Below are 23,742 nucleotides of genomic sequence, written 5' to 3' on the forward strand. Positions count from 1 at the left end.
GTTGATAATTGTTGAAGTTGGGTCTTGGGGGCAACGGGGTTTGTTACAGTATTCTGTTCACTTTGGTATGTGTTTGAACTTTTCCATAATAAGAAGTTGAAGTGAAAAGATTGAATCGTAGGACTCTAGCTTTAGTATCTGGGTGAACAGCAGTGTTGATACTGATGGGGAAGGCTGGGGGAACAGGGACAGGTTTAGATGGGGGCATATAATAATTCTGTTGAGGACATATTACATTTGGGATGCTGTGGTGGGGCCTCTATTTTGGATATGTATGTCTGCAGCCTAGAATCTCCAGAATGTAGCCAGTATTTTAAGCCATGAAGCCAGTTCTTAGGATGAGAATGTGGAGAGAAGGGAAGGTTGGGCAACCTCCTTCATGTGTTGACTTTGCTGACTGGGCTTTGGCTGGTTGTCTCCAACTCTAAGAGCCTGCATAGGTCTTTCTCAGCCCTGGGAATTAGCACTGCCCCCTTGGAATTCAACCTCATCCTCTGGCACTCTGATTATCTCCAGGATTAGGGGGAATTAGGAGAGTAGAGGAGGAGAAGGCAGCTTTTGGATTTCCTTGGAAAGCTCCACGCAGATCTGATCCTCTCCCCATCTGTAGGATGGGGGTTATTTCAAGGGGTGAGATCCCAAGAGACTCAATTCATAGAGACTCTTTGAATCTAATTTTGACTAACGTTCGTAAACTCCACCTACCAAAATATTTGCTGAAGCTGTTGAGTTTAGACATTGTCATGTTTGAGGCTCATCTGGCAGTGAAGAACTTAACCTCTGGAATTCAGTCAACCTGGATTCAAGTCCCTGCTCCTCCCCCTCACTGTCTGTGTGACCTGGAGTGAATTGCTAGTCTTCCAAGTCCTAATTCCCTCAAGTCTACAATGGAGAGTGAGAAAAGCACTTCCTCATTGGTTTGGAGGGAGGAATGATGAGGCAGTGCATTCAAAGTGTTTAGTACTCAACAAGTATTCAGCTGATGTTGGTTTGTTTTCTCCTCGTTGCCTTTGTTCCTTCCTTGGGTGGACTTGATGTCAAGCCACCACTTATATCTTGATATAAGAGCAAACGAAGAGGGGAAAGAGTGACTCATGCAGGTGACCAGCTGGCTTTAGGAGTGGCTGTTTTTATTGGCCTTGGATCTTCCTTACCACTCTTTCAGCCAAGAGTTCCCAGATCCAGCTCTAAATGACTTACCAAGAAGAAAACCAGATCCATCTGGAGCCAGCTGAGGCCCTTCTATCTAGAGCGTTTGGAGGCCCCTTGTGCCCTGAAGAGCATCACTGCTCTCCACCTCACCCAGTGCTATGCCGACTGCGGCTCCGCAATGGCCCAGCCCCTGCACAGTGTTGGAGCTTCATGCTCAACATGTACTCCTCCTCTCTGAGTCATCATCATTTGGCCCTTACCATTAGAAATCTGCCATTGAGGATAGCTAGACATTTGTCTGGTAGGCGTCAGAGAGACCTGTACCAATTGGTGCCACAGTGCTCTCTTGTCCTGGCATCTTGGGACCACCTGGTGTGCATTGTGGGCTTTGTCTGACACACAGTCTGTTACACCACATCTCCTCCTGATTTCTGCTCAGCAGCAAGTGTATCCTCAAGGCTTATTTTCCAGACATAAGTCCTGGAGTGGGCCTGATCCTAGGTGGCCCAGCAGAGGGTGGCCTGATAAGCAAGGAGGCATCAAAGAAATAACTGTGTTTGATCAGACAGGAGAGGGTATCAAGGTAACTGCAGTTCAAGCTCGCCTGAGGTCACATTCCCCTAACTGAACCAAAATCCCATAGGCAGTCTCCAACTTATCTTTTCAATTCTTTTGATTTCACCAATGCTTGGTGTACATCTTCCCATGTCTGTATTTCTATTTGCTAAGAATCCACTTTTTGACAGACACCAATGTAAATGCCAAGAATACAAAAAAGCGTGTCCCATTTGCACACTTCCAGCATCCTGACCTAGTGGGTTGGGCAGATAAAGGAGAGTTAGAGTATGTGTTCCAATTCCAGTGTCTACAGGGGCCTGTTAGCAATAGACACGAGTGTTTGGGGCTGGTGTGAGCAGCGCTGTCCCCTTAGCTCAGCTAAAAGGACAGTGGTATAAGTTTGATGACAAATGCCACCTGCCCCCTCCCTCAGTGGTAAGAGATGAGGTGGGTGTGAGCAAGTGCTTTCTGAAATTGTGGGAAACTTGGCTCTTCCATTCTCCACTGTATCAGCGGACCTGGGACAGGCTGGCCCAGTGCAGGCACACAGCACTTTTGTTGATGAATGAATGGGTGCCAGGGACAGTGGTGAGTTGGGCAGCATATACCCTGTAAGGAAGCAGCTGTGACTTAGCTCTGGTCAATTTGGTCACATAGATGTGTGGGCTCAGTGTGATCAGATCTTCTGATTTTGTTTCCCCAGTGAGATCTAGAAATCTTGATTATTGGGTGATATCTTCAGGATTAAAGAAGACTGACAAAATTAAAATATGCAGGCCATCAGTGGGTCAGCCAAAGCGTTGTATCTGGAGGCCACATGTGTCTTGCAGCTGTTGTTTTTCAGGCTTTGTAGAGACACCTCTGTACTAAAGTGCCACCCAAAGAGGTGAGATTCAGTGACAGACTGACCTGGGCAGTGTTTGCCCCCGGCCCTGATCGAGATTCAGAGAAGCCAAGATCAGATCTGGGGGCAGGGTCAAACACAGAGACCACCCACAGGAAAATGGGTCTCTTTGTATTATTTGCCCTTTTTTGTTTGCTTGCTTTGTTTTTAAATGTTTATTTATTTTGAGAGAGAGTAGAGGAGGGGCAGAGAGAGAAGGAGAGACCGAATCCCAAGTAGACTCTGTGCTGTCAGCACAGAGGCTGATGTGGGGCTTGATCTCATGAACCATGAGATCATGACCTGAGCCGAATCCAAGAGTCAGACACTTAACTGACTGAGCCACCCAGGTGCCCCTGCCTTTTATGGTTTGACTTTAAGTCCTGTTTTCCATGGCAAAGGCACCAGAAAAGCATCCCACAAGAATATTTTCCTACGGCTTTTGCTTCTGCTTCCGGCTTTCGTATCTGAGGTTAGACCCAGTGGGAGCTGATCTGCCCCCAGATGAAATACATCCAAAGCATGCACCAGATGGCCCTGTGAGATCATAATGCATTGTTGTTGCACTCATCAAAGAGGAGCTCCTTAGAGATGGGGTCGCCAGGGTGGGGATGGCAGGAATAAAACCATTGGAGTGCACGATGGCCCTGCTTCCCAGAGCCCTGTGGATCCTGAGGGCAGAGTGGCAGAGCGGCTCTGAGCAGTGAGGCCTAGAGTGTGGAAAGTGCACCCATGCTGGTGGGCAAGGCTCCAGCTGGCTGCCCGGAGGGAACTATGTTTACACCAGCATTCACGAGGCTAACACAGCAGCATCATGGGACAAGGTGGCTGTGCGGCCTGTGGGGAGTGTCTTAGGTCACGGGTTTGTAGCTGGGTATGCATGGAGAAGCATTTGTGTGCTGCCCTGCCCAGCCACCAACCATCTGCAGGAAGGGTGGGCTCGGAGCATATGCCCAGCCTCCAGGCACAAGGACGAAGTGAGTGCAGTGGCCAGGATTCTGTGTCTGGGTAGATTGATGAAGCTACTGGAATTTCCCCAAACACCATACTGTGTTAATTTCAGACAGCCTGTGGCTTAGAATTGCTCAGCCCAGGGGATGAGAGAGGTGATCAAACTTGTCTCCTCTCACTGCTTACAAGCTGGCAGCAAGGACGGGGTAGAGGCAATCCATGTCCTCCTAAAGTCTGCGGTGCATTCAGGCAGGATGGAGGAAGGGACACCAGGACTGGGTCCTCTGAATGGCCAGTGGGACCGACGAGGATGATGGGCTCTGCAGCTGAAGCGCTGGTTCAGCACCAGCCTGCCCGCAAGGCCCTGGCATCGATTCGTATCTCTTTTATAACTTTTTGGGTCCTAATCTCAGATGCCTTTCCTGCCTCAGTGCCTCAGTCTGGAAGCTGTTTTCCAGTCCTATGGTGCTGAGCACAGTGTTTGAAACTTAGTGGATTTGCAATGTTAAAAACAAATAATATTTAGCGCTTACCAGGCACCAGGACCTGGGGTGGGCACATGGCATCCCTTGTCTCATATGATTGGGCCAGGAGTCCTGAGAAGTAACTGTTATTATCCCCATTCTACAGAGGAGAAAGCAGAGGCTTACAGAGATCAAACATGTTTTCAGTGTTGTGACAATGTTGAATTTTACGAGTGCCCTGTGATCCTAGAAAATAGTGAAGATTCAAGAAATCCCCCTCTGCTTTGCTCTCTCTAATTTACTGTTAGAACCAGACACCTCTACACCATCCTCTCCCCCGACAGCTGGTTTTCCCCAGCCTGGTTCACTCCATCCAGTAAAAGAAAAGTTCCTTTCTCATCGACCCATCAGATATTTGTAGATCTTGTGGCTGGAATGTCCTCTGGATTGCAGTAGTCTCTTTTTTTTTGTCTTAACAATAATCCTTTCAGATAAAAATCTTTCCTTACCGAAGTCCAGAGTTGTTTTTCACTGGGCAGTAGCTAACATTTATTGAGTACTTATTTAGCACCAGGCTGGGCTAAACACTTAATAGGTCGTATCTCATTTAATTCTTAAAATAAAGCTATGTGCTGGTCCCCTACTGTCACTGCATGGCAGGGATGAAGGCTAGGGCCCAAGGTGTTTCATCAGGGACTCCTCAGCCAAAGCCAGTCTGGCTTTTCTGTTTTCCTCATCATGCCTGATGATGGCCCACAGTGCATTCTTGGTCTCAAGATCAAATGATGGTAATGATCTTAATTTGCTGATTTTGATAATTATATTTCAGCTATGTGAGAGAATATCCTTTTGTGTAGGACATCAACACAAAAGAATTTAGAGGTGATGGGGTTTCCAATATAGTGGCTCAGAAAGAAAAAACTGTACTTGTAACTTTTCTGTGAGTTTTTGGTTGTTTCAAAATAAAAACTTGTCTAAAAATCTGAGAAGAAAACATGAGATTCTATACGTAAGGCATCTAGCACAGTGTTGGGACAGAACACAGGCTTCCCTTTGCTGTTATCCTCCTTTATCTCCAGCGCACAGAGCTCTTCCTCATGGGCTGTCGTGTTCATCATGTCCTCTCCTTGCTTAGACTGCCAACACGGTTCCACGCAAACCAACGCCAAACTCCCCAAGCTGGTTTTGAAGGTGCTCCATAATCATTCCTCAGTCTGTTCTGCTCATCTTTTCTTACTGACATGTCTTGGATATTCTTGCTCATCTCCATCGTACCTCCACTGCTTCTTTCAATCTTGACACTCCATGGTGGCTTAGTGGTTAGAAATCGGCATTCTCAATTTGCCCTCCTGGAAAGCCCTCTCCATCCATCCTTTTTTGGTCAAAAATTTCTATCCTTGGGGCACCTGGGTAGCTCAATTGGTTGAGCATCTGACTCTTGATTTTAGCTCAGGTCATGAGTCCAGGGTCATAGGACTGAGTCCTACCTTGGGCTCTGCCCTGAGCATGGAGCCTATCTGAGATTTTCTCTTTCCCGCTGCCTCTCCTTCATTTGCACATGTGCGGGTGAGCTCGCGAGCATGCTATCTCTCTCTCTCAAATAAAAAAAAGTTTCTATCCTCTAAGACTCTGTTCCAGTTCCAGCCTCTTCAGGAAGCCTTACACAGTTGGGTGATTGTCCCTTGGATGGGTGCTAACGCATTTGCCACCTGAACCTTTGGGTAGACGTTTAACCATTTGATCAGGTCTACGGGGATTTCACCCTCCATATTAATTGTTATTCTTTCCTGATTTACAAGAGTGCTGAGCCGAGGGCCCAGAGGTACTAGAATATAAACTCTGTAAAGGCTAGGATTTTCGTTTGTCTTGCTCACTGATGAACCTCAGAATCTAGAATATGGGCACATAGTAGATGTTCAATGAATGTTTACAAATTTTACATCAATGTCATATACTTCATTGTCTACCCTTCAGCATGGAGCATAGTGATCTGCAGATGGGTGCTCAGGAAATGCATGTTGAACAGATTAATGCATGCACTGGATTGGCCAGTATGAGGGTCCCCAGCTATCATAGATGGTTTACTGTCTTTGCTTAGAAAGCATGATGAATGATCCATAATCACATTTGTTTGGTAGCCCTAGGATATGGACTGTAGAGTTCCTCCAGGAGGATCAGTAGACTCTGTGGCTGATGGTGACAGCCATCACTGCAGCATTTATGGGTCTCTCACATACCTCCCTGGCAGACCCTCTTTCCAAGTCATTTGTACATAATTAATTTCCTCTCCTTGGATAAGGTGTCATCTGGCCTTAGCAGTGGCCTGCCTGATGAGACATCCATCTGACAGGACTATGGGATGTGAAAGGTTGTACAGGCAAGCCTTGCAGGTCTATCAAATTCCCCCAGGGCCAAGGTCAAGACAAAAGGATCTCAATATTAGAATCTGACAGGGAGCCCTGACAAGTTGTCGGAAAGGCATCATTGTGGAAAATGGCAGACTGATTAAATGCAGGAGGATTAAAGGGACAGGAATTTGTATTTTTGAGCACCTGCGGGGTCAAGTGGTATGATAGACCCTTCATATACTTTCTTCCCTAAACATTATAAGCTCACAGTGAGTTTTTGTCTATGCATCCTCTGAACCCAAGCATTGTGTCCATGCTTGCTATCTCCACTTCTCTACCTCCCAGTATCTCGTCTGTCCACTCCAATCAAACTTTGTCTCCATCACTCCCTTAAACAGTTTTTTATCAAGGTCACCAATGACATAACTTGCCAAGGCTAACTGTCTTTCCATGTGTGACTCTCTTTCTTAGCAGCATTGGACAAATGGACAATGTCCTCCTTGAAACCCGTTCTTCTAGTGCTTCTGTGACAGTCACATGGTCCTCTCCCAGCCTCACCAGAATTCCTTCTCAGTCTTTGTTGAAGCCTCCCTTTCTTTCCACCTAAAGTCTAAATGTGGGACAACCCTCTGGCCCTCTTTTCCAGCTACATTCTTTCCTTGGGAGATCTTACCAAGTCCCATCTGTTTATTGGTGACTCCCAAATATATTTCTTCTACCCAGGCACATCCCTTGTTGCAGGACTTACATTGTTGACTGCTTACTGGACATTTCTACTTGGATGTTGAATTGATGTCTAACACTCAGCTTGGCCAAAATGGAGATGCCAATTTCTGCCTTATATCTGATATTCCGTTAATAGAGAGTTAGAAGAGTGTTTGATCAGCTTTTACCCATTTCTGTCCTGTTTATCTCCTTCCCTTATTTTCATTCAAATCAGTGCAATGCACTAAAGACTATAGAATCCTGAAATTAGAAGGCGTTTGGAGATTTGTTACTCAAATGCCTTTAGAGACCCAGGGAGACACAATGATGGGTCAAAGTATTACCCAGTAGGACTGAGACTGGGTTTCCTTGCTAGTTTTCATTTTACTGGGACTTTTCACTTTTCCTTTGAGTATCTGAATTCAAGAAAAACAATGTCTTTGGCTGCTTACTCTGTTAGTTGGTCTTCCAGTCTCACACACTGGCTTCTCTCTAGTCCTGATAATTGCTAAGCCCGACCTTATTTTGTAGCATTCCACAGTTTAGATCACAGATGGTAAATACTTGGCCCTGTGCAGCCACTCCTCAGTTAGTGTCCCTGGCAGACATCATTAATCAATCATGATACTTTATCCTGCTGAGCCCTAATGCAACCTTAGTTGGCTTAAAAGGCTTTGCAACATAGTGCTCCAAGAAGCTATGATCAATTGATCAGAGTTGACTTTCAAGATAAGACTTACTTGTTACTGATTGCCTGAATCTTTTCCTCTGTACAGCCTTAAATTCTATCCATTCCTGTCTGGTCTCATTTTTCCTCCTGAATCTGTCTTTGGAGGCTAGGTAATTTGATCTAGGGTGTTAGAGAGTGCTAGTGAGATATTACATCTTAGTAGTAACACTTGGAAATGATGCTTACCCAAAAACATAGAATTTTAATGGTAAGAAAGTGAGAGCCTCAGGGAAGCAATCTGTATCTCTCCAGTTACACCGGGTAGACAGATGGCTTCTGAGTCCAAGTTCAACTCCAAGCAACTTACCAGTGGTGTGACTTTGGTTGAGTTGCTTAATCTCTCTGAGCCTTACTTTCTTTCTCTACTAAATGCTAGTAACAGCTTACATAAACTCTCATGGTTGCTTTGCATAAATGAGGCTTAGTCCCCAAAGCGATTATCCTCGGTAAGCCATTATCTTCCCAAGCCCTCCTTAGTCATCAGGGTGGATTGAGACTATATGTGGCCAAGAGGTTGTGGTGTCTCAGAAAGAGCATAGCTTTGGAGTCAGGCAGACCTGTGTTTGGTCTTGCATCTGCCACTGACTGCTTGTATAATGACCTTGGGCAAGTGACTCAGTGTCCATGAAATTCCACCAGATCTCTGTGTCCTTAGAAGTTTCTAGTGCATAGTGGCTGGCACCTAGTAGATGTATACCAATAATGAGTGAATAAAAGTAAATAACCCCAACTAATATTTATTGAACATCTACTTTGTGCCAACGATGGCGTTGTCAATAGGGCAATAAACAGAGCAGCGAAAGAGAGAGCCTCTCTTTGTGGAACTGAGGAGCCAGCTTATGTTGATAATGATGATTTTAGTGACTCTTTCTTACAGGCTCTTGCCTTATTCCGGGCTTCAAGCTCTCCTAATGTGCCGCACTCCTGGGTGGGGACTCACACCCAGAGAGAAAAAGCATGATGTCTGCTGCTCCTCTGCAGCATCATTTTGGAGAAGGATGGAGGAATCTGCCCAGAAATATCCTAGTGCTGACCTGGAGTCGGGGTCCAGACGGGCTGTCCCAGTGTGGCGAAAGACGCACACTCAGGAGGCTGTGTTCTGTCTATGCCTGGCTTTGGCCGTATCCTGGCTCCTTTGGAGACACATGGCACTTGGAATTTCTGCCAGCTTGAAAGCCATCCAAGCAAAAAGCAGAACTTCCCAAGAATGGCTGTAATTTCTTGATGGGGAGTTTAATTCTGTGGCGACAGTGCAAGCTTCTCTGGAACGAATATCATGTCCGTGCTATTTAATAATATGGTAACCACTGGCCATTTAATTACACGGTAATTGTCACTTAGTGGCTGGGTAATTGCATAGTAAGTACCATCTAATTTCAGGGTAAAGGGTAAATACATGATTATTTCAGGCTCCTTAGGCACAGTATAGGTCACTCAGGAATTAGGTTTGGATTGACTAAGTATAAATTACGTAGAAATCTGTTTTCGGGTGATTACTCCTGTCATCCTTCCCTGACAAAGCCCCTAATGATTACCATACAATTAAAGAGAGATTTCAAGGTTTGGGGCCTCAGGAACTTAAAGGGACACTGCTTCATTTGGAGTCTGTCCCTACCTGCTGTGCAAGAGATATTGCTGGTTTGGGAGACATGGAGAGAGGGGCTTCCTGGTCCACCTTTCTTCAACTGGCAGCCGACCTGTCTTTATTGGATATGGATGATTCAACACTTGTTGCTGAGGCTCAGGACCAATGGTGCCACAAGATGTGAATCTCATGTCTGCTCCCATTGCCTCTTGTCGTGAGCTCTGGGCTAGAGAGGGGGAGGTCTCTGTGGTGGGCTAAATAGTTAACTCTCCCCAAAGGTATGTGCACATCTCAATTCCTGGAACCTGTGCATATGACCTCATTTGGAAAAAAAGTCTCTGTAGATGTAATTAAATTAAAGATCTAAAGATGAGGCCGTCCGGGATTATCCAGGTAGGGCCTAAATCCAATAACAGACGTCCTTCCAAGAGACCTAAGGAGGAGACACAGACGAGAGAAGACAGAGGTAGAGACTGGACAGATGTAATAGCTGGTGCCATCAGGGGCTAGAAGAGGCAAAGACCGGAATGTCCTCTAGGGCCTTTGGTGGGAGTGTGACCCCGCTGCCGCCTTGATTTTGGAAAGGATACCTTTGTTTTAAGCTACCCAGTTCGTATTGATTTCTTTTGTTAAATTTTTTTAACATTTATTTATTTTTGAGAGACAGAGTATGAGCTAGGGAGAGGTAGAGAGAGAGGAAGACACAGAATCTGAAGCAGGCTCCAGGCTCCGAGCTGTCAGCACAGAGCCTGATGTAGGGCTCCAACTCAAGAACCATGAGATCATGACCTGAGCCGAAGTTGGATGGTAACTGATTGAGCCACCACTGAGTGCCTCTGCATTAATTTCTTATAGTAGGAAATGAATAGAATTGCCAAGGGGCTTTGAGGCAGCAGCAGCAGCTCCTTGCCTGGCCATCATCAGCTCTTTCCCCCTGGCGCTAGGTTGGTTGGAGCTGGCAAACAGCCGCAGAGCAAAGAGAAGACATCTGAAGTCTCATCTCGTGTGTTGAAGAAGCAGCCCTCCTCATGCAGAGCACAGAGTGGGGACTGTTGGGTTCTCAGTCCGAGGCCCCAGGCAGGAATCAGGGCTGGTCACGAGGGCTGTCGGCAGCCTTCTGTTCACTGGGATGTCATGTGGGAAGGGAATGAACAAAAACATGTTTGATGTATGTTCTTTGTTATAAAAGAAATTTATGACCCTTCTGGACAAATACCAAGCACTGTTTAAAAATGTCCAAACTCCCAAAATTCTGATGCATTCACACTGATCTATTTCCTTTCAACCGTCTGTATTGGTCATCGCTGGTCACCCTGCACCCCAGCAAACATGAAAATGCAGGTTTTGGAGTCAGGCAGGTAGGGCTTTAAACCTTGGTTCTATGCTTAGTCATTGAACCAGTGACTTACCTTCTCTGCTTCTGAGTATTCCCACCTCCCAGGCTGGAACAATAATAAAACTTAGACTGTAGGGCGTCGGCTTAATGAGCTAATATATATAAAGAGTGGGGAGTTCGTGCTCATTCAAATGTAGCTATTATTTCTATGCTGAGTGTACAGACCGGTGTGAAATGAGCATTGCCCATGTTAGCGTGTGCTCTCCAAAGACATTTGTAAATGGCTGCATCACAGACCATCAAATAGATGTGACCGAGACAAAACTGATGTTGGTGATCACATTGCCTCCCCAGAGACCCCTAATGAGCTTGCTTCTAATTGTACTGTTCACCTCCCACCTCAGAGTTTCACCATCCGCCCCTTTTCTCTCCCTTCAGTACCTTCTCTCCCCGCCCCCTGCCATGAGCTCATGGGTTTGGGGAGACATAGAAATTGGCTATCCTACAACACACTTTGGGTGCATTGGGCACTCAGGTTTAGACAAACAAACGCTTGTAGGTGGAGAATAAGGCCCCAAAATAGCCCGTCCGAGATTGCATCTAGCTTTATGATGCTACAAGAAGGAACTATCCAGCCAATAGGAGGATTAACCAATAAAGGATTTAAAAGACCCTCACTAAATAAAAATAACAGAAACCATTTTCCAGGAGGCCTCCTGAGTCCTCACTGCATTTAAGTGCTGCAAGCAGAGTTGGGCTTATTTTTATAGGTTTTGAGTCATTTGCTCCCATATCTGTCCTCATTCTTGTAAGAATATAGTCTGCTCCATTCCACATTGCTTCCTGCACACTTGCCCCTCCATCTCCTGAGAGGGCCGTGGGGAAGATGGCATTACCAAGGGCTGGTGGTAGCCAGCGGGCGCCCACTGTGATCCAGCATCTCAATGTTTACCTTGTGATTAGGGAGCATGCCTTGGGGTGTAGTCTTAGAAAAAGGGTATTTCCTAAAAGAAGATTAAGCAACAAAAATCTTCCTTTATTGGGTTTTTCTACCATGCATGCCCTTTGCGAAGAGTTTCACATATACTTTTTTTTTAAGTTTATTTATTTACTTAGAGCAAGTAGGACAGAGAGAGAGAGGCAGAGAGAGAGAGAGAGAACCTCAAACAGGCTTCATACTGTCAGTGCTGAGCCCAACGCAGGACTTGAACCCACAAACCATGAGATCATAACCTGAGCCAAAGTCATACACTTAACCAACTGACCACCCAAGTGCCCCTTGTGTATACGTTTTAATTTAATTATTATAACACATTTATGAGACTGGCCTTGTCATCCCCATTTGTCTAGGCCATGTGAAGCCTAGACAGGTCATGTAGATTATAAATGGTGAGGTTGGGATTTAGACCAAGCCCTGAGCCCTGCTGGGCACATGGAGGGGTAGGTGGTGAGTCACTTCAGCTCCAGAACACAACCGTTTTGAAGTGATGTGCTAAGTGCTTCTCTACATCGGCACACTGAGGAAACCAATAATTGGCCAGGAATCTCATCTGGACTTCCCTTTTGTGCAAGTTATCAAAATCTGGCTGGAGAGGAGTATGCCTATATATTAGGGGGCTTGTCTGAGATTATGCACTTTATCATTCTCCAGATGGCTTGCTTGGGCACCAGAATTGTCCAGTGAATCAGATTCCCAGGGGTAGGGTGCAGACATCTGTATCATTTTGAAGGTGATCACCTGGGGCACCTAGCGTGTGGACTAGCATTTGGGAAACACAGCTTACAATATTGTAGATTTTGTCTCTGGATTAAGCCTCACCATTAGAGAGTTCTAAGCCAGTTGACGTCCTTTTAGCTTTGAAAATCACAGCTTTTATCAGGCAGCATGGTCATTGGCTAAAAATGAAGGATATTATAAGATAGAGCCCTCTGTGAGTCAGAACTAAACAGTGTGTTTATGGGATGAAAGATATTGCTGAGGATATAATTCAGTAATCAGACAAGTCTCTTAATTAACTCTCTCTTAGGCTTCAGTACCAGAAATAGCTTTGCTTCTCCTGATAACTGTTCTCTCTTCCTCCATGTGGAAATTGTGTTATGTAACTGATTTTCTTTCTCCCTCCCATCCTTCCTTTCCTCCCCTCCCTCCCTTCCTTTTTCTCCCCCTCCCTCCTTTCTTTCCTTTCCCTCCCTCATTCTTCTCCCTCCCTCATCTCCTTTCCTCCCTTCCTCATCTCCTTTCCTCCCTCCCTCTCTCCCTCCCTCCCTCCCTCCTTCCTTCCCTTCCTCCCTCCCTTCCTTCTTTCCTTCCCCCTTTCCTTCCTTCCTTCCTTCCTTCCTTCCTTCCTTCCTTCCTTCCTTCCTTCCTTCCTTCCTTCCTTCCTTCCTTCCTTCTTTAAAGAAAGGCGGACTGCCGCATGCAGTGCCTCATTTGGATGTGTCTGATGTCTTGCAAGCTTGACCACCTACATGCTCCCACTAATGGACTGTGAGAGCTTTCTGAAGGTTCCAGCAGGGCAGTGCAGCTCCGCTTGACCAGGTAATGGCCCTCCTCTATTAGGGCAGCTCATCCTCTTCTACTGAGCATCATGCAGCTTCAGGAGGAACACACGTGGAGTGGTGAGGGAGAAGGGGTCATCTGCCTAGCCAGCCAGATCAGCTGAATCAACCCTAGGGATCCAGAGGGCTGACAGATGGAGCAGCCAGGTGGCCCTCACACCCTTGGTTTCTTTCTTTGAATTGGTCACTAGGAAGCCCAGAACAAAATTGATATCTCTGTAGCAAACTATGAACACTTCTGGATTTTTCTTTTTCTGTCTTTGCTTCTGTCCTCAACATTGCCACAATTGCCTTACCAAACATATCATTTAAAAAATCTGTATCACATGGTTATTCAGTCATAAATTGGAGATTTCTTCCCCACTTTAATTTTCCAGAAATTGGGATAAGACCTCTGATTAATGTATGCATTGGCTTTGATAGTGTGTTAGTTTCCTATGGCCACCATTAAAAAGGACCCTGAACTGGGAGGCTTAAAACAACAGGAATTACTGTCTCACAGTGTTGGAGCCTAGAAGTCTGAAGTCACGGTGATGGTGGGGTACGCTCTCACTGATGGCTCTGGGGAGAACGCTTCTCTGCCTCTAGTGTGTGGCCATTTGCTGGAAATTCTCAGCGTTCCTCAGCGTATAGATAGATGCATCCCTCCAGTCACATGGCTGTCTTCTCCCTGTGTCTTCACATTGTCTTCTCTTGTGTGTGTCTGTCTTTGTGTTTAAAATTCCCTTTTTTTTTTTTAAGAAGTCATATTGGATTAGAGGCCACCCTCACGACCTCAATTTGATTACTGCTGTAAAGATCCTTTTTCCCAATCAGGTCACATTCTGAGGTTCCGAGGAATAGGACTTCAGCATGTCTTTTTTGAAGGGACACAATTTAACCCATAATGGTATTGCCTTTCCTCTTCATGTTTTTTTCCTTAATCTTCTGTTAAACATATTCCTGGTGGTTACTTGGTAAGGAGAGACTATTGAGTGTCAGTATCATTTTTTTTCTAAATGAGTTTAATTGTCCTCACTTTTCCTGGTCCAAATAGCCTGAATAACTAGTTAATAAAATACTGCCCATAGCACTCATTTTTCTGCCATTAATATCAGATCAATTCATGAACCTTAGTTCCTCCCTAAGGGCAAGAGCCATCCCTTTCCTGTCTCCCTTTTATCTCCTGGGATAATTTTTATTTCTGGAGGAAGGGATTGAATCACTACAGTAGGACTCTGTTTCTGTGTAATCTCTTCCATATTTCCCCCATAAAACTAAACCTCTTCCTCAGTGCCCTAGACCAGTTGAGACTATAGCAAGAAGACTTGCTTGAAAGAGCAAGTTTCCACCACCCAGTGTCTCAAGGGGCTTGGAATAATGGGGGAAAGAGCTTTCTGGTAACAATAGTACTCAAGATTTCTTTTTCTCACTAACGCCAGGGAAGTCTGAGCTAACTCACCTGTTACTGAGAAGTTAGGGGCATTGTAGAAACAGAACTCCCAGTAAATGCTGGTCTGGCTCTGGTATGAGCAAGTGTCTGGTCCATCATAGATGGTCATGGGTCAGCAATGATCTTGGGTTGGCGTAGGGCATAGACATGGAGTGGGGATGATGAAGCCAAGAGCTACGAAGCAGTAGTGAAGCCAGACTAGAGGACCAGCACGGACATGCTCCTCAAGCTACTGCTAGTGGAATTTCATCAATATCTCAGAGGGGGAGGGGCAGTTAGCGCCAAACCCACACAGTGAAGTAATGCTCATTTTTATGTAAACCAGTGTCTTAAGTTGCTAGTGTAGTAAATGGTATCCTATTAATCGTAAAGAGATGAGCATTATATCACGAGAAGTGTCCTTTTGAATACTGCTAAGAGGAGGTACTTAAAATGAGGGCCCTCCCTTTTCAGGCACAACCCTGGTCTCTGGGGTGTGCAGAGCAGGGGAGCATCCACCTTGCGCCCTGATAGGTCTTCATGCCTCTGGACTCCTCATGCTGGCTTCCACCTCCATCAGTCCACCAAAATAGTTATCACTGAGGTCACCTGAGTGCCACCTGCTGTTGGAAGTCATCCTTTCCACCTTCCCTGTAGTCCTCTTTCATTATCTCTTAGCAACAGATGCCCTTGAGAGCTCCTCTTCCTTTACCTCCTTCTACCCCTCATCCGTCCATGTGTGTTGCCGGCTCGTGCTCCTTTCCTGGGTTGTTAATGTTGGGATAATTAAAAAAAAAAAGCCAGGCACTATTTTCTGCAGCTGCTATTTATGTGCCAGTTGTCATGTGGTGAGTTGCTGGGTGCGCTGTATTTAAAGAGCTGGGGATGGGGCAGCCTGAGATATTTCTGAGTTTTCAGAGGAAGTGCTCAGTGACTGCTGATACGGCTCTGATTCTGGGATGCCCTCCTGAGACCGAAACTCTTATCAACTACCATTTTGCCTGTTCCTGGAGCAAGAAGAGTCCTGAGATTGATGTTGAGCCAGAATGCAACAGCAAAAGGAGAAATAGTGCATCCATATCAGAGGCTGGAAAGAAATTGAGTGGGCCAAGTGCTTGGACATCGTCCAGAAGGGAAGATGCAGCAAAATCACCAAGTATTTTTGCTACTCCTCCAGTTATTATCTGTGTTGTCTGCTTGGGCTGATATGACAACATACTAAAGACTGGGTGGCTTCAATATTTATTTTTCCGCCATCCTAGAGGCTGGGACATCCAAGTTCAAGGTGTTGGCAGATTCAGTTCTGGAGAGGGATCTCTTTCAGGCTCGTAGACAGCCACCTTCTTACAATGTGCTCCCATTGCCTTTCCCTGGTGTGTATGTATGGACAGAGAAATCTCTCTTCCTCTTTTTAAAAGGACACCAATTCCATCATGATGGTCCCATTTCATGATCTCATTGAATCCTAATTACCTCCCAAAGGCCCCACCTCCAAATACCATCACATCGAGGGTTAGGGTTTCAACATAAGAATTTGGGGGGCACAACCATCCATTCCATAACATTATCCTTCCAATGTTGTTTGCTTGGTGACATCATTAGATTATCACTATAAAGCACCCATAATCATTCAGACCGTTTTTACAAGGGATGGGTAGGCCCTTTGATTTTTTACTAGGCTGAAGAGCCAGGCAAGAAATTGAGTTGCTGGAAATTTCAAGTTCTCCATCCTGCATGTTTTATGGTGCTAAATAAAAGTTGCCTTCATCGCTTGCTGCAGTATATAAACAAGTGTCAGCCGTCTTAGTGAGGAGGCATCATTTGATTTAATTGCAAATTAAAAAACATAAACCACCTTAAATGTGGAGCTAATGCCGCATCGAATCAATACAATAATTGCACCAGGGCAATTGAGAGGCTTGTGGAGTGTACGCACCTTGCATACTAAAGGAAGCCTGTCACTAGGGTAGTTGGTGAGTCCTAGTGAATGGTGGGTGATCATGGTAAATTGCACTCACTGGCTTTTTCTTTGATGGTGGGCTAGACAGGCTGAGTTTGTCATTGTCAGTGGCAACACAAAGGAAGGGGCTTTGTCCTTGAAAAGTAATTAATTGTTCTTTCTGTGGGTAGGGTTGGACAAGTTCTTGCGGTTCATAGTTGGGGGCTCTTGCAATGCCTTGTGTTGAGCATTATTTTGGGATCCGGCAATTTATTTCTTTACAGACTGGACATATTGTGGCAGCTAAATTATGCCAGTGGAATATGTCTGATTGACAGACCCCAAGTCAGTTGTGTTTTGTTGAGCCATTCAGGTGACACAGGCCCTTTGGTTAGCCCTGAAGCAGTCACTGGCAGGCTCCACTGCATGTTGCCTTTGTTCTCTGAAAGTGGTCGTCAGTCTTATTCAGGGATGACCTGGGAAGAAAGGTGGGTGAATCGAATAATCCCCCTGTGTTGTGCATTTTGAAGGGTGCAGAGAAGGCCTCTTGTCCCAAATAGCTCTCTTCTATCATCCTGTCATACTCTTGAAATAACTTCCCATGGGCACACATTCTTCTGAGTGTCTGAAATGTCAATTTCAATGCAATTGCCCCTGGGAAGGATGAACAAATCAAATAATTGACAGCTATTAATACTGCAATGTCAAGTCGATTCAGGAGGAAACATCCTCTGTGCCCCCATGAGGTGTTCGTGAAATAATGCCTGATAATGTGTCTTGATTAGTTTACCAAATTAGTCAGTCACCTAGCAAGAAGTTGAGGGAATGAGACATCCCGTAAGTACGGACTGCATAGTTTCTCCATTGTCCACTCCCTGGTCTTCCTATCTTCCTGGCCTCATTGAGGGTGGGGGTGCGCTCTCTCTACAGCCTTGCCCTCTCCAGCAGGTGCATATGGCTGGGCCTTCATGCCTGGAAGCCTTAACCATCTTCCTTAGCATTCACCCCTCCCTACTCTCGTGTGACCCCCCCCCCCCATGCAAGCTAGGCTTAGGGTCCCCCGATTCCTTCCTGGAGCTTCGCTTCTGCTCTCAGCACATATGGGGGCCCCAACAACCACCTAAGTAGCTTTTATCATTCTCTTTTTTTGATGGCCAGCCCCTGCTCCTTGTGTTCCCAGCTATGCTAACATCTGAACCCCAAAGGAAGAGAGCTCTACCTGGCTGCATATATCAGCTCCTGATGTGCTTCTTGCCCTGCACCAAATAGGAACCTGCCCTTGAGCTCCTCATTAGTCTATGTGGAACCAAACTGGTCACAGGCCTTTGAAACCTATTATTGTTCTTTGAAATTTTGATTTGTTTTTGAGTCGGTAATTTGTTATGGTGTAACGTGATCCAAAAGATGCAGAGAGATACACAGTGAAAAGTATGTCTCCTTTTGTCTTCTGGCCCAGTTGCCCAGTTTCTGTGTTTGAGGCAACCACTATTATTATGTTTTGATAGATCTTTCTGGAGATTTTACATGCATATATATGTGGGTGTATATGTGTGTGTACAAATTTGTATATGTCTATGTAGTTTCTCTCTTTTCCACCATGAGAGCAATAAAAGAACACTATTCTCATCTTGCTTTTTAAAGACTCATTTATTTATTCATTTTTAAGTAGACTTTATGTTTTAGAGCAGTATTAGGTCCACAAGAAATTGAAAGGAAGGTACAGAGATTTCCTGTCTACACTCTGCACCGACCACTGACACGTACACGCCCTCCTCCGTGGTCAACACCTCCGACCTGAGGGGTATGCTTATTACGATTGCTGAGCCTACAGTGACATGTTATAGTCACCCAAGTCCACAGTTCACTCGGTTCACTCTTGGTATTTTTCATTCTGTGAGTGTGGACAAATGTGTGATGACAGGTATCCAGCATTACAGGATCACACAGAATATTTTCCTTGCCCTCAAAATCTCGTGTCCCACCTGGTCATTCTTCCTTTCCAGACCATTGCTTTTTCACTTAAAATTGTACCTTGGAGATCATTCCATATCAGCATACAAAGAGCTGCCTCATTATTTTTTTTTAAGTTTATTTGTTTACTTGGAGAGAGAGAGAGAGAGAGAGAGAGAGAGTGCATAAGCAAGGGAGGGTCACAGAGAAGGAGAGACAGAATTCAAAGCAGATTCTGCAACATCAGTGCAGAGCCCGATGTGGGGCTTGAACTCACAAACTGTGAGATCATGATGTGAGCCGAGATCAAGAGTTGGATGCTTTACTGACTCTGCCACCAGGTGCCCCGAGCTGCCTCATTATTTTTAATGACTGTATAGTATTTCATGACATGGATGTACCATAAAGCTTAGGTTATTTTCAATCTGTTGCTTTGATAAACAATGATGGAATGAACATCCTTTTCATGCATCGTTTGGTACATAGACCAGATGTCTAGGATAAATATCTGGAAGGAGAATTACTTTTCAAAGAGCATAGACATTTAAAACTTTTAATTGCAATATTGCCAAATTATCATCTGTACCTTATGGTTTTGAATGCTGTGCCCACCAGGCCCTTCCGTTCCCAGGCAAGGATTCACCTCCAGGTCATCTCCCCAGCCCATTCCCTGCCTCTTTTCCATTTGGGTCTGCTTGCATTATGCCTGTGGCTAAATCTATGGTTCAGCAGGCAATTGGTATCTGAGTAAGGGGCAAAGGTTTCCCAAAGTGGAAAAGAGGTCAAGGGGGAAGCTGGGAAGTCATGGAGGGAGAAGAAAGAGGGAGCTAATGTGCACTGAACATCCAACAGGAGCTTTCCCCACGGATCTTGTCTGAATTCACAGCAGCCATGTCAAGTAGGTCACGGCTCTGTTTCTTTCAGCTGGGGAAACTGAGGCTCAGAGAGGTCAACAGAGTTTGCCAAAGTAACTCAATTAGTGTTTTGGATTGAATTGTGTCCCCTCGAAAACATACATTGAAGCCCTAACCTCCATCTTTCCAGTATCTCAGAATGTGACCCTATTTAAAAATAGGGTTGCTGCAGATATAATTAGTTAAGATGAGGTCATACTGGAGCGGCTCTGAGGAGGCATGGGAGGATCCTCCCCTGCAGCGTTTGGAGGGAGCACAGCTCTGCCTGCACCTTGAACTCCATCCTCCAGAACTATGAGAGAATGAATTTCTGTTGTTTAAGCCACCCGGTCTGTGGGACTTTGTTAGGACAGCCCTAGCAAACAAATGCAGCTAGTAACTGGCTAAGCCAGAAATCCAGCCCAAGGCTGTCTGAATGTAAATCCCAAGCTCACTCAACTCTGTTGCTGCATGACTCTTGCCCAGGAAACTTCAATGGGCTTGGAGGTCAAGTCCTTCCTTACAGCTGTGCTCTTCCATCCTTCATGACTCATGAGTGGGAGACATGATCAGAAGCCAAGGTCCCATTCTGGCCATTTGGTGGCTCCTCAGCCTCATGGCAGGCATATTTCATGCGGGCTCCAGAACGATGGGAAGTGACTCTGTTTAAAATTCCCTTGTGGTCAGGACAGGGTTCCCAATAAACAAATCCACCTGCTGTGGGATGGTGTCAGGATTATCAAACTAAATCCAGGCGTTGCTAATGTGATACAAGAGGCACGAATGCGCCCCCATTCCTGCCGCCTGTCCATCAGGGGTAGGCTATGCCCTTTACAGATGGGCCTTGGGACTGGCAAGGCTGTTTTGTTACTGTTTACAACGTTGCCAGTGGAAGAAAACAACCTCCTGACTTCCAGGTTTCCGTGGCAACGGGAGGATGTGGCCTGACTTCTACCAGGGCATGCCGCTGTCTCTGGGCTGCGGGAACAGTGTGGGACCTTTGCTGGGCAGAGGTGGAATTCAGCCTCAGAGGGGGTGCCCAAGGATGGTAGAGCAGGACTGGAGACACTGACTTCTGAAGTCCTGGCCCCTGATTTCAGCTGGTACAGAGCTTCCTGGCATATCAGAGATAGGCCCCAGCTCGGGAAGGAAGAGAACACGGCGGGTCTCAGAGGGCGGGATCTGGGCTGGAGGCATCTGGAACAGCATTTGTAAGACTGTCTGCTGGAGTGTAAGAGGACAGTAATGGAGCTTGGAATTTGATTTCTGTCTCATCTCTTTAAATTTTTTACCTTTTGTATTTGCCTTATAAAATTCATAATCGATTAATAAACTCAGACATGTAGAAAATAAACCAACAAGTGCTATGTGGGAGGTCATAGTCAAGTTTTGACAGCTGAGTGTATGATCAGAGAAATTCAGAGACAATGCTTTAGAAGATAATGCCTGAAGGTCAGGCTCCCTCCCCCATCCCGACCATTGCCACAAGTCCAAGTTCTCTGTGCATGACTCTGAGACTTAGTCTTTCAGTTTTGATTCATGGGTCATCCATTTGCCCTCAATGCTGTACATTTATGTGCGTACCACAAAGCTTGGCTTCAGTTGCAGAGATTTAAAATGCAAATCGTGCCTCTGCTGCATATGAGCTGTGGGACCTATGGAAAGTTTCCTGTCCATCTCTCTGAGCCTCAGTTTTCTCTGCTGAAAAATGGGAATAACAGTTTTTACCTTTGTAATGTGGGTGGGAGGCTTAACGGACATAATGTAGGAGCTCAAGAAGTATTATTATTACCATCATCATGTTTATCTGATTATTTAATGGTTGTGGATTCTACCTGATCTTCAAAGACACTTGAAAGATCTTCAAGGACACTGTGAGATCCTCTCCTGACTTTTGGCCTCTCTGTTCTACCCGCTTCTCCCAACTTGGAAAGCATTTGTCTCAGAACAAACTCGGCCCTTTACTTGGATGTTGCTTTGTTATGAATCAGATTTGCAACTTGTTGGCATCATTGCCCACAATTCCAGGGACTGGGCCCCACCTCAGGCCTCGTCTATGGGATTGTTGATCGGTCTCGGGTACGGAGGGTCAGGTTGATTCTATTCCCCAGTGAGCAGCCCATCGCTGCCTCTGGTCCTTACTGGGTCCTTCGTTTGTATTTCTTTACTTTCCCCTTTATCCCTATTCCCCACTCCAATCATCTCCTACATGTGTTCACATTATGTGTTTGAAATATGCCTAAACATGCTTCTCTCCTTGTCAAATATGTCGTGGTGCTTTCTTAATTTATGTAATTTATTAATGTTGATTCACATAAAATAGTATTATGCTAAAATGTCATATTTCCTTATATTTTCCCCTCACAAAACACTGTTTTTAAGCTCTATCCATGTTGCTATATATGCATCTATCTAGGTATTTCTAAATGCTACATGCAATTCCTAAATGCTATACACAATTCCTAAATATGCTCTGGCCACATTGTATGTATTGAATCCCCTGGTGACGGACACTAGACCTTGCTTCTAGTTCCTGTCTTCTACAATGCCATGATGAGCTTCCTTGTCCTGATGGACAAGGATCTGTGAGAATCTTAAGGCTGGGACAGCTCCCTCAGAGTCTGTGGGGTTCTTTCTCTGAGATAAAGGCATAGGGACGGGATTGCCAGGTTGTAGGGTAGGAACATACTGAGCAGGGCTAGGACTAAGGCGAGGTGCCCAAGGGCACACAAATGAAAGTGACACTCACTCTGTGGGTCACGCATGTTCAGAGGTGTATAAAACCCTTCAAGTCTGTTTTTCCAGAATACCTGATCTCATCAGTACCACACCTTCCCCAGCACTTGGTGTGATCCCCTTTCTAAACTTTGCCAGCATGTTGCGAATACAGTGGCATTTCATTGCTGTTTCATCTCCTGGTTTTCAGTCTTTTATAGTGTCTGCACTGGTCTGGGCCGACTTTGGGAACCTGCTAAATGAGTAGAGGATGGCTTTGGTGAAGTACTCAGGGTGATTCTGACTGATGTGACGGCCACCAACACAAGGCGGAGCTGAGTGCCAGAAGGTTGCCTGATGTTCACTGTTCTCACTGCACCGTGAGTGTATGTTTCCATTCTCACCGATCATTTTATTTCTGAGCTGCAGAAATGTGTGTTTCCAAATGTTGCAGTGTGTGTTTTAGAATCAAAAGTTATCCTATTAATCATTTGAAATGGAGGCATGTGAGATGTCAGAAGCAGGGCTTATGCTTGATATTGTTCTGTGTCTCCCTCCTGTTAGTTTAAAATAGTCTTTCCTTTTGGGAATGTTTCTGTCTCTGCAGCAGTGACTGGGGCCTTTACTGATGAATTTAGGACCTCGGCCCTCTCTAAAATCACTTTTTCCAGTGGAACTTTTTGATGATGGTGACACAAAAGTTTTGATACTAAACAGGTAGGCCAAGGGTAGAGTCTGACTCTTAGATTTATTTTGCCTGGCTTGAATAGTGTTGTATAATTGGGAATTTCACATTAAAATCTGGATTTCCAGCTTCTTTTGAAAAATTGCAGGGGCTGGCAGTTGGGGCTTACATTCATGAATGAATCCATCCCTCTGTCTGAAGATAAATGGTGGCAATTCTGTGGGTTGGGACCCGTGGCCTCTGCTTTCTCCCAGTCCTCGCCAAGCCTGTTGTCCTCTTAGCTGGTCTGTGTCATGCGTTTATGGCCATGGCCTGGCCTCAATGGTTATTTGTTACTTCTGTTTTTTTTTTAATTTTTTATGTATATTTTGTTTTTGAGAGACAGAGAGTGTGAACAGGGAGGGTCAGAGAGAGAGAGAGAGAGAGAGAGATCTAGAATCTGAAGCAGGCTCTAGGCTCTGAGCTAGCTGTCAGCACAGAGCCTGACGCGGGGCTCGAACCCACGAACCGTGAAATTATGATCTGAGCCGAAGTCGGATGCTTAACCGACTGAGCCACCCAGGCACCCCTCTAACTTCTGTTTTAAGGAGTATTTTGAGGATAGGTATTAGGAACTTGTTTGGAAGTTCATGAGCCCCTCAGCCCCCAGATAAAGTTGGATATGGGCAGCAAGTCTCTGTTTGTCAGTTCGGGCTGCTATAACAAAAATAACATAGACTGGGAAGCTTAGAAACAGCAGGAATTCATTACTCTTGGTTCTGGAGGCTGGAAGTTCAAGATCAGGATGCCAGCACATTTGTGTTTTGGTGAGAGCCCGCTTCTGCGCTGTTGACTTCTCATTATACCCTTACATGACCGAGAGCAAACCCGGAAAGTGA

The 23,742-nt window shown here is 45.4% G+C and overlaps 1 long non-coding RNA gene across 2 annotated transcripts in view; it reads left to right on the forward strand.

The window, feature by feature from the left end:
- Nucleotides 1–3,216: 3,216 nt before the first annotated feature.
- The window catches only part of LOC115302941, a 47,122-nt gene continuing 26,596 nt past the window's right edge, over nucleotides 3,217–23,742 (forward strand). The window contains exons 1-3 of one of the 2 annotated variants that reach the window (XR_003913733.1): nucleotides 3,217–3,417; nucleotides 13,118–13,251; nucleotides 22,391–22,559. This is a non-coding gene — a long non-coding RNA (uncharacterized LOC115302941). Of the gene's footprint in view, nucleotides 3,418–10,320; nucleotides 10,548–13,117; nucleotides 13,252–22,390; nucleotides 22,560–23,742 lie in introns of those variants that run through there. The other variant, XR_003913732.1, reaches the window with a different exon arrangement.

The sequence above is a fragment of the Suricata suricatta genome, chromosome 9 (genome assembly GCF_006229205.1).
Source record: "Suricata suricatta isolate VVHF042 chromosome 9, meerkat_22Aug2017_6uvM2_HiC, whole genome shotgun sequence".
Classification (NCBI taxonomy): Eukaryota; Metazoa; Chordata; class Mammalia; order Carnivora; family Herpestidae; genus Suricata; species Suricata suricatta.